Genomic DNA, 16,650 nt, shown 5'->3' with positions numbered 1-16,650 from the left:
AGATGTCACAAATCTACTATGTGCTTTCTCTGTGTTACACTGTTCTCCCCGTGATCACCCACACCATGTGTACTAAACATAATACCCCTCAATCCCTTTCTCCCTCCCTCCCCACCTACCCTCCCACACCCATCCCCTTTGGTAACCACTAGTTCATTCTTGGAGTCTCTGAGTTTGCTGTTATTTTGTTCCTTCAGTTTTGCTTCATTGTTATACTCCACAAATGAAAGAAATAATTTGGCATTTGTCTTTCTCCACCTGGCTTATTTCACTGAGTATAATGTCCTCCAACTCCATCCATGCTGCTACAAATGGTAGGATTTGTTTCTTTCTTATGGCCTAATAGTATTCCATTGTGCACATGTACCACATCTTCTTCATTCATTCATCTATTGATGGACACTTAGGTTGCTTCCATATCTTGGCTATTGTAGAAAGTGCTGCAATAAATATAGAGGTGCATATGTCTTTTTGAAAATGAGAAGTTGTATTCTTTGGGTAAATTCCTAGGAGTGGGATTCCCAGATCAAATATGTTTACTAGGCTCCTCTCTTCACCAAGTCCCCCCCACACACCCCATTACAGTCACTGTCCATCAGCATAGTAAGATGCTGTAGAATCACTACTTGTCTTCACTGTGTTGGACAGCCCCCCTCATGCCACCCCCTACATGCAGATTATGCATGCTAATCATAAAACCCCCTTTCTTTTTCCCTTCCCTTCCCACCCATCCTCTCTAGTCCCTTTTCCTTTGGTAACTGTTAGTCCATTTTTAGGTTCTGTGATTCTGCTGCTGTTTTGTTCCATCAGTTTTTCTTTATTCTTATACTCCACATATGAGTGAAATCATTTGATACATGTCTTTCTCCACCTGGCTTGTTTCACTGAGCATTATACCCTCTAGCTCCATCCATGTTGTTGCAAATGGTAGGATTTGTTTCTTTTTATGGCTGAATAATATTCCATTGTGTATATGTACCACATCTTTATCCATTCATCTACTGATGGACATTTAGGTTGCTTCGATTTCTTGGCTATTGTAAATAGTGCGGTGATAAACATAGGGGTGCATCTGTCTTTTTGAAACTGGGCTGCTGCATTCTTAGGGTAAATTCCTAGAAGTGGAATTCCTGGGTCAAATGGTATGACAATTATGAGCATTTTGAGGAACCTCCGAACTTCTTTCCACAATGGTTGAACTAATTTACACTCACACCAGCAGGGTAGAAGGGTTCCCCTTTCTCCACAACCTCGTCAACATGCATTGTTGTTTGTCTTTTGGATGGTGGTGATCCTTACTGGTGTGAGGTGATATCTCATCATGGTTTTAATTTGCATTTCTGTGACTACTAGTGATGTGGAGCATCTTTTCATGTGTCTGTTGGCCATCTGAATTTCTTCTTTGGAGAACTGTCTGTTCAGCTCCTCTGCCCATTTTTTAATTTGATTATTAGAGTTTTGTTTGTTGAGGTGCACGAGCTCTTTATGTATTTTGGGTATCAACTATTTATTGGATCTGTCATTTATGAATATATTCTCCCATACTGTAGGGTACCTTTTTGTTCCATTGATGGTGTCCTTTGCTGTACAGAAGCTTTTCAGGTTGATAAAGTCCCACTTGTTCATTTTTGCTTTTGTTTCCCTTGTACAGGGAGATATGTTCATGAAGAAGTCACTCATGTTTATGTCTAAGAGATTTTTGCCTATGTTTTTTTATTAGCGTTTTATGGTTTCATGACTTACATTCAGGTATTTGATCCATTTCGAATTTACTTTTGTGTATGGGGTTAGACAGTGATCCAGTTTCATTCTCTTACATGTAGCTGTCCAGTTTTGCCAGCACCATCTGTTGAAGAGACTGTTGTTTTCCCATTGTATGTCCATGGCTCCTTTATCGAATATTAATTGACCATATATGTTTGGGTTAATGTTTGGAGCCTCTATTCTGTTCCACTGGTCTGTGGCTCTGCTCTTGTGCCAGTACCAAATTGTCTTGATTACTGTGGCTTTGTAGTAGAGCTTGAAGTTGGGGAGCGAGATCTCCACTGTATTCTTCCTTCTCAGGATTGCTTTAGCTATTTGAGGTTTTTGGTGTCTCCATATGAATTTTTGAACTATTTGTTCCAGTTCATTGAAGAATGCTGTTGGTAATTTGATAAGGATTGCATCGAATCTGTATATTGCTTTGGGCAGAATGGCCATTTTGACGATATTAATTCTTCCTAGCCACGAGCGTGGGATGAGTTTCTATTTGTTAGTGTTCTCTTTAATTTCTCTTAAAAGTGTCTTAGAGTTTTCAGGGTATAGGTCTTTCACTTCTTTGGTTAGGTTTATTCCTAGGTATTTTATTCTTCTTGATGCAGTTGTGAATAGTATTGTTTTCCTGATTTTCCCTTTCTATTAGTTCATTGTTAGTGTATAGGACACCACAGATTTCTCTGTGTTAATTTTGTGTCCTGCAACTTTGCTGTATTCTGATATCAGTTCTAGTAGTTTTGGAGTGGAGTCTTTAGGGTTTATTACGTACAGTATGATATCATCTGCAAATAGTGACAGTTTAACTTCTTCTTTACCAATCTGGATTCCTTGTATTTCTTTGTTTTGTCTAAATGCCATGGCTAGGACCTCCAGAACTATGTTAAATAACAGTGGGGAGTGTGGGCATCGCTGTCTTGTTCCCGATCTCTGAGGAAAAGCTTTCAGCTTCTCGCTGTTCAGTATGATGTTGGCTGTGGGCTTATCACATATGGCCTTAATTATGTTGAGGTACTTGCCCTCTACACCCATTTTGCTGAGAGTTTTTATCACGAATGGATGTTGGATTTTGTCGAATGCTTTTTCAGTATCTATGGAGATAATCATGTGGTTTTTGTCTTTCTTTTTGTTTATGTGGTGGATGATGTTGATGGATTTTCAAATGTTCTACCATCCTTGCATCCCTGGGATGAATTCCACTTGGTCATGTTGTATGATTCTTTTGATGTATTTTTGAATTCGGTTTGCTAATATTTTGTTGAGTGTTTTTGCATCTACGTTCATGAGGCATATTGGTCTCTAATTTTCTTTTTTGGTGGGATCTCTGCCTGGTTTTGGTATTAGGGTGATGTTGGCTTCATATAATGAGTTTGGGAGTATTCCCTCCTCTTCTATTTTTTGGAAAACTTTAAGGAGAATGGGTATTATGTCTTCTCTGTATGTCTGATAAAATTCCAAGGTGAATCCATCTGGCCTGGGGAGATTTGTTCCTGGGTAGTTTTTTGATTACTGCTTCAATTTCTTTGCTGGTAATTGGTTTGTTTAGATTCTGTGTTTCTTACTTGGTCAGTCTTGGAAGGTTGTATTTTTCTAGGAAGATGTCCATTTCTTCTGGGTTTTCCAGCTTCTTAGCATATAGGTTTTCATAGTAGTCTCTAATAATTCTTTGTATTTCTGTTGGGTCTGTCTTGATGTTTTCTTTCTCATTTCTGAATGTGTTGATGTGTGTTGACTCTCTTTCTCTTAATAAGTCTGGCTAGAGTCTTATCTATTTTGTTTATTTTCTCAAAGAACCAGCTCTTGGTTTCATTGATTTTTTCTATTGTTTTATTCTTCTCAATTTTATTTATTTCTTCTCTGATCTTTATTAGGTCCCTCCATCTGCCAACTTTAGGCCTAATTTTTCTTCTTTTTCCAATTTCAGTAATTGTGATGTTAGACTACTCATTTGGGATTGTATTTCCTTTTTTAAATATGCCTGGATTGTCATATACTTTCCTCTTAAGACTGCTTTTGCTGCATCCCACAGAAGTTGGGACTTTGTGTTGTTGTTGTCATTTGTTTCCATATCTTGCTGGATCTGCATTTTAATTTGGTTATTGATTCATTGATTATTTAGGAGCATGTTGTTAAGCCTCCATGTGTTTGTGAGCCTTTTTGCTTTCTTTGTACAGTGTATTTCTAGATTTATACCTTTGTGGTCTGAAAAGTTGGTTGAGGCTCTTTTTGTGGCCTAGTATGTGGTCTATTCTGGAGAATGTTCCATGTGCACATGATAAAAATGTGTATCCTGTTGCTTTTGGATGTAGAGTTCTGTAGATGTCTATTAGGTCCATCTGTTCTAGCATGTTGTTCAGTGCCTCTGTGTCCTTACTTATTTTCTGTCTGGTGGATCTATCCTTTGTAGTGAGTGGTGTGCTGAATTCTCCTCATATGAATGCATTGAATTCTATTTTCTCCTTTAGTTCTGTTAGTATTTGTTTCACATATGCTTGTGCTCCTGTGTTGGGTGCATATATATTCATAATGGTTATATCCTCTTGTTGGACTGAGCCCTTTATCATTATGTAATATCCTTCTTTATCTCTTGTTACTCTCTTTGTTTTGAAGTCTATTTTGACTGATACTTGTACTTCAACACCTGCTTTTTTCTCCCTATTGTTTGCATGAAATATCTTTTTCCATCCCTTGACTTTTAGTCTGTGTATGTCTTTGGGTTTGAGGTGGGTTTCTTGTAAGTGGCATATAGATGGGTCTTGTTTTTTTATCCATTCTATTACTCTGTGTCTTTTGATTGGTGCATTAAGTCCATTTACATTTAGGGTGACTATTGAAAGATATGTACTTATTGCCATTGCAGGCTTTAGATTCGTGTTTACCAAAGTTCAAGGTTAGCTTCTTTAGTATCTTACTGCCTAATTTAAGTCACTTATTGAGCTATTATAGACACGATCTGGTGATTCTTTATTTCTCTCCCTTCTTATTCCTTCTCCTCCATTCTTTATATGTTGTATGTTTTATTCTGTGATCTTTTGTGTTTCCTTCAACTGCTTTTGTGGGTAGTTGATTTAATTTTTTGCATTTAGTTGGTATTTTATTGGTCTGCTTTCTTTGCTCTGATTTTATTTTCTCTGATGACATTTATTTGGCCTTAGGAGTGCTCTCATCTAGAGCAGTCCCTCTAAAATACCCTATAGATATGGTTTGTTGGAGGCAAATACCCTCAACTTTTGCTTCTCTGGGAATTGTTTAATCCCTGCTTCTTATTTAAATGATTATCATGCTGGATACAGTGTTCTGGGTTCAAGGCCCTTCTGTTTCATTGCATTAAATATATCATGCCATTCTCTTTTGGCCTGTAAGGTTTCTGTTGAGAGATCTGATGATAACCTGATGGGTTTTCCTTTGTAGGTGACCTTTTTCCTCTCTCTAGCTGCCTTTAAAACTCTGTCCTTGTCCTTGATCTTTACCATTTTTTTATTATGTGTCTTGGTGCTGTTCTCCTTGGGTCTCTTTTTTTGGGAGTCCTGTGTACTTCTACAGTCTGAATGATTATTTCCTCCCCCAGTTTGGGGAGGTTTTCAACAATTATTTCTTCAAATACACTTTCTATCCCTTTTTTTCTCTTTTCTTCTTCTGGTACACCTATAATGCAAATATTATTATGTTTGGATTGGTCACAGAGTTCTCTTAATATTGTTTCATTCCTGGAGATCCTTTTAACTCTCTCTGCATCAGCTTCTATGCATTCCTTTTCTCTGGTTTCTATTCCATCAATGGCCTCTTGCATCTTATCCATTCTGCTTATCATTCTTCCAGAGATTGTTTCATTTCTGTAATCTCTTTCCGGATGTCATCCCTTAGGTCTTGCATATTTCTCTGCAACTCCATCACCATGTTTATGACCTTCATTTTGAAATCTTTTTCAGGAGATTGGTTAGGTCTTTCTCCCCAGATTCCTTCTCAGGGGAGGATGTCTGGGTTAGTCTGGTCTGTATCAAATTCTTCTGCCTTTTTATGGCTATAGAGGTAGTTGTGAGGAGCTGGTGTGTGTGTCAGCTGGGAGAACATCCCTTCTTGCTCTTTTGTAGCCTTCCTCTCCTGGCAGAATGGCGACCGCTAGTGGCTAGTGCTGAGCAGCTTCATGCAGGCAGGGTCTCTGATTCTTGCCCGGCCACTGTGGAGTTAAGCTCCTCAGTTGCTGTGGTTGTGGCCAGCCTCAGGCTGCTGCTCCACTATGGCAGAGTGGCGGCAGTGTGGAAACATAAGGGAGGCTACTTGTCTCCATGAGGGGCCTCTGAGCTGCGCTGCCGCCCAGAGGGTTAGGGCACCAGAGTTCCCCAGTATTCCTAGTTGTTGGGCTAAGTGTCCTGGGACGTTTCTGTCCAGCTGTTGGGTTCCTGTCCCTTTAAGTCTTTCAAAAAGCACTCGCTTTTCTTTGTCCCAGGGGCACCAGCTGTGGGGACCCACTCGCAGGTTTTACTGTCCCATTTCCCTAGTATCCAGCACCCCATGCACTGTGTGTCTATGCTCTGGAGTGGATAGCTAGTGCTGTGTCTTTAGCAGTCCTGGTCTCCCTCTCCCTCCCTGCTCTCACTCCTCTCCTCCCGCTGGGACCTGGAGTGAGGGGCGCTTGTGTCCCATCAGCTGCAGTTTACATCCTACCCCCTTTGTGAGGTGCTGTGTTCTCGCAGGTGTAGATGTAGCCTGGCTGTTGTTCTGTACCTTCTGGTCTCTCTTTTAGAAATAGTTGTATTTCTTGAATTTTCAAAAATATATATGTTTTTGGGAGGAGATTTCTTCTGCTCTACTCATGCCGCCATCTTGGCTCCGCCTCTCATTCTCTTTATTCTTTACTTCCACCTAAATGTTTAGGCTTGTTTGTTGTTCTTTGATTTCAGCAACCACTGTTTCCTGTGAAATATAGTATCTGCATTTCAAGGTTTTTGAAGTTAGAGGAATAGATACAAAAAACAATATGAAGAATGAGAGTTAAGGCAAGTGCAGGATGGGACAGGAAAGTGCCACAACATTTAATATTGGGAAGAGGAAGGGTGTGATATTGTGACTGATATTAAGGAGTAGTTGTTTGTTCTTCATTCCCTTTTGTGGCACAGACCTAGGCAACTTGGAATTTCCTAAGTGATGAGAGCTATAGGGGTGTCTTTTATTGTGTTAATGAGCTGACCTTTGAAAGGCCTCCAGTGATAATAATCTTACTATTATAGAAATCAGTCACTAGGTATAAGCTGGTCAGGAAAAAAGTGTCAATGGTGATGATATATTACTTCAAACTGATGAAATTTGAATTCTTATAGAGGTTTGTCAGAGTCTGTACTGTTGTAGGTTGTGTTGCATGTGTGTTAATCACTTTAGGTTTTATGGGATGAGGATGTTCTCAATTCTTTTCCTCACTGCAACAGGGAATTGAAAGACAGAGACACAGTAGCAAAGCAGAGTGAAAGTTCTATTTGAATACACTCCAAGGGGGGAGCAGTCCAGAGTAAAGGTAAACAAAGACAGCAAACTTTTAGGCAGGAGGCTTTTATATTGCATTATGGCGAGGAATCACCTCTTTGACAAGGTGGGGTTATTTGACTATACAGTCATCCCTCTCAGTAAGCATGTCCTTTTGTTAGGAATATTAGGTAGAAAGATGGACATGGTATCCAGAAAAGGGAAGATAAGGTTCAAAGGAAAAGTCCTCCAGAAAAGTTTCAAAGAAAAAATTGCCCACACTCTGCCCAGTTGGGGGTCCCATATGAAGACAAAAAGGGCTTTACAGGGAGGTAACTCCCTCCCCACTTAGATCCCAGTGGGGACACAATTGAACAGAACTAAGTACTGCCCAAATCACACCTCAGCGTGGGGAAAGGACATGCTCACTGATTGGGATGACTATCTAGAAAGACCTGTAAATCATATACCCCCACCTTGTCAGTCAAAGACGTGCCCCCTATCCAGAATGCAATATATAAGCTTCCCGCCTGCTCCTCCTTGGAGTGTATTCAAATGCAACTTTCGCTCTGCTTCACTACTGTGTCTCTGCCTTTGAGTTCCTTGTTGCAGTGGGGACCAGCTCATAACACTTTCCCCATGATGAAGTCTGATTTGGGCAGTTTTTGGTTCTCTTAGATTATGCCCCACTGGGATCTGGTCAGGAAAGAAGTTGTCTTTCTGCAAAGCCTTTGTTATCATCACATGGACCCTTACCTGGTCAGAGTGTGGGCAGCTTTTTCTCTGAATTTTATATGGGGACTTTCTCTTTTGTCAGGCGCTGGTCCAACCTGCCAGCCTGATGACACAGTCTGGGCAGTCAGATGGAAGGGACTGCACAGCGGCCTTCCCAGAGGAGCAACCCCGATGTCCCTCCTGCTCAAAATATTCCTCCAAATAAATTTGTTATTATGGTTTCAATCAAACTGCCCCTTCAGGGAAGAGGCCATATCTAATTCTCCCTGAAAATTTTAGGTACTAGCCCTAAAGGAAACTAGAAAAAAAACACTACTGTCCCTGTGACTACCCCCTATGATAGGAAAGTGAGACCCCATGAGAACTGAACCCAAGTTTATGGGAAAAAGATTTCGGAAATTTACCTGGGTTGAGGTTCCTTCCCCTGCCCCTACATGGCCTCCAAATAACATATTCAATGATTAATGGCAACAGGTGGGTACAGAGAACAAATGATATTCTGTGGTTAGCCAGCCAGAGAACAACCTGGCAAACTATAAAACAAATGAGAACAGGGCATTACCTAACTCCAGATCAGAAAAATCTCCATTGTAAGTCTTACTGAAAATGGGTCCGAGGCAAAGTCCATAAAATTTGTCCCTGCCTGCCAAAAGGTCATCGTGTTCTTTTAGAGAGAGCCTCTTTCTTTCCTACTAGAGGTGAAGAATGGGAGTATAACTATGAAAGAATGAGGTCCCTACATAAAAATAATAGAATAGTGAACTTTAGATAGTCATCTGTAAAGAAACCAAGAGTCTGGCACCAACTTAACCTTTGTAAGATTTTCTGGCCACAATAACTAAGAACAAAGCTTACTTAGAAACGAATTAACTGCTAAGCTGCCAAATGACTTAATCTCATTCTCCAAACTCATGTAACCATACTATGTGTCAATTAAATGATTAATATCTGTACTTTATGTAATCAAAGAGTATATAATCAAGCTGCTACTTTTCATTAAAGGCCAGGCTCAGCTTTTGCTAGTGTCTGTGTCCTCACTCATTCATTCAGTCGCTGACGCCATTCATCCTTCAGGGACTCCTGGACTCGCTGGAGCTGGACTCCGACACTCTTTGAACCTTATCTTCTCTTTTCTGGCTGCTCACGTCTATCTTTCTATCTAACATTCCTAACACAGGCAGCCTCATGTAACTGGAAAAGTGCATGTACCTAAAAAAAAAAGGAAAAATAAGAAAGAGAAGTAAATAAGGGCTAAACAGGAACATGATTATTGATTTCTCAAAAATAACTTATTTGCATATATAAAGTCATATGTAAACATAGTAATAGTACTAGTCATGAGAAATAAAAATAAGGTTTACATATTTTCTGGTTTACCTTTCTTCATTTCCATTAATTGTTAATAAACTGCATAGCATTTATATGCATATCTCAAAGTTCCTTTGACCTTACCTTACTGGAAAGAAATGTTAGGAAATTTCTGCTGGTTTGAGCCTCCACCTATAGAATGCTGGATTGTGGATCTATAAGAAATTTGCTCAAAGCTTATCTGGGACTTTCTGGGGAGTGCTTTACAAGTGTATCCATATGAATGGACCTTAATTACCATTATTACAGCTTTTCCTATTGAGTGTGGTTACAGCTCTGTAGCAAAAAGCAAAGCCAGTGTCATCTCTTCACTGTTACCTCAGTGCTGCCAGACTCACCTGGGCTTGACAGGACCTGATGGTCTCCACTGTTTTCTGTTTTGCATGATCATTCGCCTGCTCTGTTATTCACTTCCCACTTTGACTGCTGCTGACTTTGCATTAAAGACCGGTATGAGGGGATGGGATGAATTTCCCTTTATCTTCAGCTTGGGCTTTATTAGAGGACTCTTAATGAAGGGCAACATGTGCCCCCATTCTTCATGAATTACTCATATCATTCTTTTGCCCTGGGACCCACATGAGGCTCTGACCCTGGAGACAATTGCTGTGACAGACAGTATTTTCTATGACAAATTATTACTTCCAGTAATGAGTAAGGGTTCACATTAGGTTAAGCTTCTGATGCCTGGATCCTTCCCTCAGGATGATTTATATGTTCAATCTTCCTATAAAAGGGCCTGGGTCTTAAGTCTCTCAGATAACTAAAAAATATGTCTGAATATGTGTGATATGTGACTGCTTGTGTATGTGCATTTGAGTATAGTATAGTCAGCTGTCTTATGATGGTCTTTAAATGTAAATAAAGAGATGCCTTGATGTGGTTAAATTATAGAAATTCAACACTGCTATAAGTCTGCACCAGTCAAAAGGCATTTAAATTCTCCTTGATTCAGCATAGAGATAACAATTAGCAGTACATTTGGGTAATGGCATCTATAATGCCATCCATAGTCACTGACATTCCACCAGAATGTGGGTGGCTTGATTGGAGCCATTCATTGCCTGGCTCCATCTACACCCTCCAGAGCAATTTAGTTCCTTAAATAACCATCCCTTCTGCTAAAAGCAAGATGTCCCATGCAAAGCAAATCAATATATAAATCATTTGCTTATATCAACAAATCCTTAATTTGCCCCATCATAAGAAATTTCTAAGAAATCTTGATTGAGATCTTATTAAGACAGAATTTTATCTAATTTAAGATAAGAATATTCCCAAAGAATATGTCATAAATGACATATGTACTAGCATCATAAAATAGAAATGCTAATTGAATTCTTTATAGAAACTGCTTTTTAATCCATTTTAGGAGAAAAAAAACTTTAGTCAGGATCTAATTTATAAGAGCTTCCTGTGGAATCCAGTCAGTGAATAATTTATCTTTCTAGCCTACTGATGAAAGCTTCAAATGGTTATTGTAATTTGTAAGGTAGTGGGATTTACCCATTTGGTTTGTGTTTGTGCTTGAATTCAAATACTTTGATCTGAAAGCTTGGATGTTAATTTATTTACCATTCAAGTATGAAGATTTCAGTTAAATTTTAAAAATTTTGTTCTTTATTTATCCTTCATGTTCTCATACCATAAAATCAACTGACACCAAAGCAACATTCTGAAATAACATGATAGGAGTGAACACTGGTCTGTACTAAGATAATCTTGATAGTTAGTTAGCTCAAACTGCATCAGAGGTACAATATTAATAATAATTTAATATTTATTTAGTAAATGGATTTCAAAAGGAGATAAATGCATTAAAATAATATGTATATTAGGTTCTTCAATGAGACTCAATGGATAGCATCTCTTTTCCCCAGGGTCAAAAATAAGTAAAAACAATACAAAGCAATGGTAGGAGATCAACATATTCAATGTTGTTTATACTAAATGTTAGGTTAGATAAAGTAGCAGTTTTAATACCAAACTCTAGAAATATGCTGATTTGCCTGCACAGTTATAGGCAGCACTAGAAGGACAGACCTCTCAATGCTGGATAAGATATGGAAAAGATAAAGAAGCATCCCTGAAGAATAAGTGTAGTAATTTAACAACTACATGTGTCATTTTACTGTGAAATGAATAAGAAGCTGAAAGGTATCATAACTGTGCTTAGAAAGTACCTTATTTGATAACCAGGGATAGGAAAATGGCAATTCCTCAAAAATTTTGGTTCCCAAGTCACTTTTTTCTCTTTAACAAAATAAAAATCCCAGTAAGGTATCACATGATTCACCATAATGAAATTTGTTTTTATTATTTCACAATCTAATTATATCTAATATTATTCAAATTTCTTGAAAAATTGGTCAAATGATCATTTCTCAAAATCTCATCATATCTGCCTACAGTCATTAAAGTCATTGATTAATAATTCATAACTTTCATTATAATATTATTAAGAGTCAACATTTATATTTCAATCCTGAAAACTCGATAGTTTATAGATAAACTAGAATTGCTACAATAGGGAGAGCATCAACACCCTCCTCAGAATAATTTTTTAGAGAGAATAGAGTTCATCCCATGTAAACAACTTAAACAATGTCAGCTACATCATAAGTGCTCTTTAAATATTTGCCATAATTGTTATAACAACTATAACCATAATAGTATTGCATTTGAGATCTATTTGCTTAAAGAGAGTACAGACTATTATGACATAGCACAAAAGAACATGAAAAAATTATTTTTATTATTCTGTGAACTGTTATTTATTCAAAAATAAAGACCCATTCAGAAAGTATTCATATATGTTTTTCTTAAGAAATATTCTTTCAAATGAATCCTTTTGCCCTGTCATCATAAAACTCAGCACATTTGAAAAACCTTTTTTAATGACTATATTCTTCAGGAGACCATCCATGAGGACAGATCTTGTTCATTCTTATAATCCAGCATTATATAATACTGGCAGTAGGATGTATTTAATAATTACCTGTTGAATAAATGACTGTATTACCGAAAATAGTAGTAAATTTTTTAGGTGAATTAAGTCTATTATGTCATTTGAAACAAGGAACAATCCTTTTAATGATTCTACCCATTTATATAATCTTTGGAACATACGTCTCTGATGCACATAAGAGCATGGACAGCCAGAGGGAGCCTAAATCCTTGACTGACAGCCCCTTCAGAGATTGCAGTGCACTGGCTATGCTCCAATTCTGGTGTGGGGATGGCAGCTCTCCCCCAAAAGGCCAGACAGGTAAAGCCTTTCTAATGGCCTATGGTTGGTCCTAAAAAATTATACATAGGTTTTTGGCCAGGAATGTATTTCCACCAGTGCTGTGTTTGCATTTGTATTCCCCTAATAACTAATAATACATAATACTTCTTTATATACTTATTGACAAAATGTATAACTTCCTTTTCAAAGTCTTTATTAAAATATTTTCCACAATTATGATTTGTGGGAAGACTTCATATATTATGGAAACAAGCTTTGCCAAACATATATATTGTAGGGGCGGGGGGGCATTTATTTTCTCCAGCTCTGTGCCTTGCCTTTTCATTTCCATACCTGTGTATTTGTTTAACTTTATTTTTTAATAAGGGTCTCTATTGTTGATGCTTCCTGGGTCTTCTCTAAGAAATCTTGACTATGTCAGGCTTGCAAAGATATTTTATTATGAATTCTTGTAGAAAATGTCGAGTTTTAGCTTTCAGATCAATCTCAAGTTGTATGTCTTGTGAAATACACATGAATAAACAATTGTAATAGAAAATGTGGTGAGAAGACTTCCTTTCTCTATTAAATTGACTTGGTGCATTGAAAAAAATCCTTTAGGCATATAAATGTATATTTATTTCTGGACACTTTATTTAGTTCCAATTGATCTACTAATCTACCACTATGTCAATATCACAATATATCTTTTTCTTTTTGCATTAGATTTTTTTAGTCATATACAATAAAATGCACAAAGCTTCGTGCATACCTTAATAAGTTTTGCATGTATACACTCATATAACCATTGCTTTGATCAAAATACCAAACTTTCTCACTATTTTTCCCCTTCACTTCTCACCCATCCACCCCACCACCCCTCCCCTGTGAATTCATTCTAACAGTACTACATTTTTAACTCCCCCTCCTCCATGTTCAATGTATAGGATTTTTTTAACAGTTTTTATTTTAGGTCTGGTAAGGCTAGTTTAGTGGTGGTGAAATCCTTTAAGCTATGTTTATCTGAGAAACTCTTTATCTCTCCTTCAATTCTGAATGACCTTGATGGGTATTCTTGGTTGTACATATTTCTCTTCCAGAAATTTGAATATATCATACCACTCCCTTCTGGCCTATAGAGTTTCTGTTGAAATATCAGCTGATAGCCTTAGGGGTTTCCCTTATGGGTAACTTGATGCTTTTCTCTTGCTACTCTGAATATTCTTTTTATGTCTTTGATCTTTGACATTTTAATTATTACATGTCTTGGTGTAGACCTCCTTGGATTCATCTTATTTGGAACTCTCTGTGATTTCTGGATCTGTATGTCTATTTTCTTCCCCAGGTCGTGGAAGTTTTCAGCTATTATTTCTTTAAATAATTTTCCCACCCCTTTCTCTCCTCTCCTTCTGGAACCCTATGATGCAAATATTAGGATGTCTGATGCTGTTCCAGAGTTCCCTTAAGCTATTTTCATTTCTCTCTATTCTTTCTTTCTCTCTGCTGTTCAACTGGAGTGCTTTCCATTACTGTGCCTTCCAAGTCACTGATCCATTCTTCTGCCTCCTCTACTCTGCTGACAATTCCCTCTAATTTATTTTTTTATTTCATTTATTGTATTTTTCCATTTCTGATCCTTTTTTGGATTTTCTATCTATTTGTTGAAGTCCTCCCTTAGCTCATCCATTCTTCTCTCAAGTCTAGTGAGCATCTTTACAACCACTGTTTTCAACCCTTTATCAGGCAGATTGTTAACTCTGTTTCACTTAGGTTTGTGTGTGTGTGTGTGTGTGTGTGTGAACTTTTGTCTTATTCTGTCATTTGGAGCATACTCCTCTGTCCCCACATTTTTTTTGACTTTCTGTGTTTGAGTCTATGAATTAATCAAATGGGCTACTTTCCCAGTCTTCAAGTATTGGTCTTGTTGTGTAGGAAGTTCTCCTATGTAGACTGCATGTATCTGGCGGTTTTGGCTAGTTGGAGGCCCAGTGAGCATGATTTGGGCATGTCCTGGTGTTGGGGCTCCCAGGACATGGGCTGGCAGTCTCTTGTGTGGTTGCCAGCCAGGTCCATGCTGGCAGAATAGCCAGTGTCAAGGATACATAGTCTAGGGGGTTCCCAGATGGGCAATGTGCTGGGCCCTCTGTGACAGAGTGATTAGGAGTGGAGAGGCACTGTCCAGGGATCTCCTGGGTGGGTGCTGTCCAAGGTCATGCTAAGTGGATTTCTAGGGGTGGATGGGTGCAGTTCAGGAGTTTTCTGGGTTGGTACCTGGCTGGGACCATACAGATGGGGTAGCCAGGGACAAAAGGTTGAATCCATCTAAGAGTGCTCCTAGTACCACCTCTGTGGGACTGCTGGATGTATTTCACTGTGTTTGGGTGTGTCAGGGGCCAGAAAGCCACCTCCATCAAGTCTGAAGCTGGTGTGTGCACTGTCAGCTTGTGTGGGGACTGTAAACAATGGTGCTCAGCCTGCTCCCATCCTCATTAGCAGTGTCTAGGAGGAACATAAACAACACTGCTCACCCTGCTTCCATTTTCCCTAGTAGTGTCCAAGAAGACTCAATATATTTTGATTACAAAATAAAGTGGTACAGTTTCTCATAATGTGTAAAACATTTCTTCGAAATTATTTTGGCTATTTTAAATCCTCTGAATTTCTAAATGAATTTTAGAATCATGTTGCAACTTCTAAAAAACAGTTTTGCATAAATCTGTTAGGATTTGTATTAATTCTAAATATAATTTCTGGGATAATTGATATTGTAACAATATTTAGTCTTTGAATCTATAATCATTATATAAATCTAGTTTACTTAAGTTTTCTTTGACTTCCATCACCAAAGCTTTGTTGATATTACTGTAGAGGTCTTACACATATTTTGTTACATTTATCCATACATGTTTTATATTCTTCAGTGCTCTCATAAATGATATTTTCATTTTAGTATCATTTCATAGTTGTTTGTTGATACTATATAGATGTACAATTGATTTTTTAGTTGTGGTATTATAAAAAATGAAACTTCCAAATTAATTCTAGCAGTATATTTTTATATTCCCAGGCTTTCATATGTAGCGTATTGTCTTTCCTGTGAATAAAACTGCTTTATTCCTTTTTTTGTGAATTGTATACATTTTATTTCATTTTTTCCCATTGTTGAACTTGCTAAATCAAACATCATGTTGAATAAGAAAGAGTGAAGTTGAAAATCTCTGCCTAATTTTCAACCTTATGGGAAAAGCTTCATGTTTTCACTAACAAGAGCATCAACTGTTAATTATAGAATTTACATAATGAGCTTATAGGATGAGAAAGTTACCGACTATCCTTAGTTTGCTTCAGACTCATTTATAGTATTTTATTTTGCATATTATATTTCTGAATTCTAAAACATATTCAAATATCTTGGCTAAACAAGAACACATAGGGTGACATAAGACTGTAAGGGTGAGTAGCTGAAAATAGTACAGATAGTAAGATAAAGAATAGCTACCATGGAACACTGAATCTTCTCCTGAGTATGTGTTTACATCCAGTATGGAAAACAGACACATAGCCATAAAACTGGCTTCTATCTCATCTCCCCAACCAAGGTCTGTATTCCTGATTTCATGTTTTAGAATCAGATGGCTACTTACATTCTTTGCATAACTGCTCATTTTCTTACTACACAAAATATAATACTTAGAGTTGTACGATAAATAAATGAAAAAAGAATATATGTAAATCCTCAATTCATCCACTGGTACATAGCAACATTTAATTTCTTTGTAATTGCTCTGGTGGTAATGTTTCAGATGAGGAAGGTATAATTATGATCATGAAGATGATGGTGATCAAATAAAACAGAATTGTGTTTAATACCCATGGTAGACTAATAAAAGGAGAACTACTGAACCCAATAAGGAATAAATAACTACTTAAAAATAAAATACATTGTCCTAGTGGGAAAGTAGCTGCAAGATCCAAGCTACCTTTAATACAAGATGTCTAAAATAATAATAACTGACATTTTAAATCATCAATGTAAAACTTGAGTCTGCAATGAAAACTGCTTAGACCATTCTTATAATTTTACTCTATGATTATGTAAACTCCCA

This window comes from Manis javanica, chromosome 8, assembly GCF_040802235.1.
Source record: "Manis javanica isolate MJ-LG chromosome 8, MJ_LKY, whole genome shotgun sequence".
In the NCBI taxonomy this organism is placed as follows: domain Eukaryota; kingdom Metazoa; phylum Chordata; class Mammalia; order Pholidota; family Manidae; genus Manis; species Manis javanica.
The sequence above is the reverse complement of the archived record's forward strand: the minus strand, read 5'-3'. Positions refer to the sequence as shown.